Here is a 3,378-nt window from a genome sequence, read left to right as displayed (position 1 = left end):
AGATATCCTCTATTTAACCAGTAAACTAAGTTTATTAAAACTCGTTCTTATTTTTGCATTGCATAAAACTACTATATAATTATAGTTATTTACGTGAAAAAAAAGGGCTGTTTAGGTTCAACAAAATAACTAAAACACCTTTCGAATGCCACTCACGTTCAACTACTTTTTTTCCACAGTAATATATTTCTAATAGAAGATTTTTACAGTTACTTCATTCTTTAAAAGTATCCAGTTAACTGAAGATGTCCATAAAACAAGTTTTAAAATCTTGAACAATAAAAAAGTAATCTCACAAATTATACATTTTACAAAAATCATAAAATCTATAAACTTCAAACTTTACAATCAAGTTTTGCAAACCAAATAGTAGATTTAAAAAAAAAATTTGTACCAAAGAATACTTAAGAAAAATATTTTAAAAAGGTAGTTTGATAAAAATACTCTATTCACTCTTAGATTATAAGGACTTGATTTTCTTTTTTTTTTAACTGTACTTTTATAATACCATAGAATTAAATGAATTAATTATACTAACATAAATTAAAGATTTTTATAATTTATAAATACTGATTAATTTATCTAAATTAATAAGTACTTTTAGTACTAATAGTTTTAAATACTAATGATCCTTGGTACTAAAACGAAGTTTTTTTTTTTTCCTTGGTACTAAGAACTTATACTTTTATGAAAGTAAGATGGTTTACGAGATATCACATAAACCTACGTCTTATATTTAACTTATTAAGTAAATAAATTTCTTAAAGTTTAAGAAACTCCACTTTATGGAACAAACCTACCTCTTAAATATTTCTTAAACTTTAAGTTCGTAAACACTTTAAAAAATTTTATCATAGAATTTCAAATTCTTCCAAAAAAGAGAATTTAAAATTCCTCATATTTTTTTCTTCTTATTTCACTTATATATTTTATCTTATCTCTTTATCTTTTCATCTTTTTAATTATTGAATATTAAAAAATATTTTTAAAATTATTAAATATTATCTAATATTATTTTTTAAAATTATTAAATATTTATTTAAAAATTAGGCTAATGTTTATTTTTATAAAATTTAATTTAAAAATCTCAACATATAAATATATTTTTAAAATCAATTTTACCATGGTGAAATCAAATTATCATATCCAACCCCAAAAATTTAAAATTTGAGAATTTTGAATTGACTTCCAAATAAAATATTTTAAGAATGATAGAAATTGAAATCAAAGTAATTCAAATATCAAAAATTTAAAATTTCTTAAATTTGTAAAATTCCTCATAATAGTGTGTTTGGATGGGAAATTTAAATGGAGTAATCAATTATTTTAAGAATTTCAAATTCTTTGAGATGAAATACCTTGTTTAGATGAAGAATTTATAAGGAATTTGAAATTTAAGCATTTGTTAAATTTCTTGAAAAAGTATAATTTCAAATTCTCCTAAAAGAGTATGAATTTGAAATTCCTCATATTTTTTTTCTTCTTATTTCACTTATATATTTTATCTTATCTATTATCTTCTTCATGTTTTTAATTATTAAATATTCAAAAATATTTTCAAAATTATTAAATATTTAAAAATTAGCTAATATTTATTTTTATAAAATTTAATTTAAAAATCTGAACATATAAATATATTTTTAAATTAATTTTATCATGTGGAATCAAATTATCATATTCAACCTAACAATTTAAAATTTGATAAATTTGAGTTGACTTGTCCAAACAAAATATTTTGAAAATGATAAAAATTGAAATCAAAGTAATTCAAATACCAAAAATTTAATTTTTTTTTAATTTGTAAAATACCTCATCTAACACACACCATAAATGAAATTGTCAAACATGATATTGAATTTTAGGTGGGGAAATGATTAAGAGTTGCTTTCAATGCTTTTTAAGTAAAGTTAACAAATGCACCTCTCCTTACTTTACCAAAAAATTTTAAATTCTTTGACACCATGTGTGAAGCATCCATCATAAAGATTGAGGTGATTTTGTTACAAAAGAGACATAAAAATTATTTTTGTGAAAAATTTGAAAGGGATACCTAAAGTCTACAAGAGGAAGGGATTATATTTTGTAGTTGTTGATAGGTTTTCCAAGATGACACATTTCATACTGTGTCATAGGATGGATGAAATCTTGCATTGTGTCGAATATTTTATAAAGTTGGTGAAACTCCATGGATTATCTAAAAAGATTGTATTATATGAAGATTCAAGAGTTCTTTTGTTACTTTTGAAATATTTGTGAGGGAAACTTAGAATTGAGTTACTATTTGTTCACTGTATGCCAACTCCAAAAGGATCAACAAACTTAAGTGGTTAATAGGACTTTGTCTTAACTGCTTATATGCTTGGTAGGTAAAACTTTTTAAACTTTAGATGATTTTTTTGTTTCATGTTGAGTTTGCATAATATAATGTTAAATTCTACTGCATCTTTATCTATATTTTTTTTAAATGTGTATGGTATTAATCCTTTATCTCCTTTTGATTTGTTACAATTGCCTAATATTTCTTTTATGACTAGTAAGATAGATTATCAAGAGCCATTTTTGTTAGGAACTTACATTTGAAGGTGAATGTGCAAATTGGGAAGGATGTGAAAAAAATTCAAAACATGCTAAACAAGAGATACAAGTCTTTAATATTAAAGTCAATAAATTGTATATGGGTTCACTTAAGGAAATGATGATCTCCTTCCAAAAGGACATCTAGATTTCAAGATATAAGAGATGACCCATTTTGTAAGTGTTGCAATGCATAATTGTTGACAGTAATAACTTTAATGTTAATGATATGTTTTTTTGTGATGTAGAAACTTGTAATCCAAATTTAAGGACAAATTATTTTCAAGAAAGAGAGAAAGACAAAGACCCACCATTTGAAACATCAAAAGAAATAAGAAAGGAAGTAGATCTTGTGATAAATGGTCCAATAACAAGAGCAAGAGGTTAAAAGCTCATGGAGAGACTAAGAAAGAAACTCAAAGAAATAGAGTTAAGTGGAAAAAGAAATGGAGTTATAAAAAATCCCACAATGACAAGCTTATTCTGATTTCTGTTAAATGCATCTAACAAACTTTTAGATACTTATAATATAATAGTTCCACTTATGACTTTATGTCAAGTTAAAAATCAAATCCGATCTTTGATAAATAAAAACACAAATATCAAACCATTATAAACATAAAATAGTAATTTTAGTTATGATTATCATGAATCAAATTTTAATATTTAATTACATAATATAGATACCAAATTATCATAAACATTAAAAAGTAGTAATTTTTATTATAATTTCATGCCGAATTTTAGGATTCAAACAATGTTCATTATTCAAAGAATACAATAGATGAATTACAAATGTAATTT

The sequence above is a fragment of the Cajanus cajan genome, chromosome 9, assembly GCF_000230855.2.
Source record: "Cajanus cajan strain Asha chromosome 9, NIPB_CcT2T_4, whole genome shotgun sequence".
Classification (NCBI taxonomy): Eukaryota; Viridiplantae; Streptophyta; class Magnoliopsida; order Fabales; family Fabaceae; genus Cajanus; species Cajanus cajan.
Note: the sequence above shows the minus strand (reverse complement) of the source record.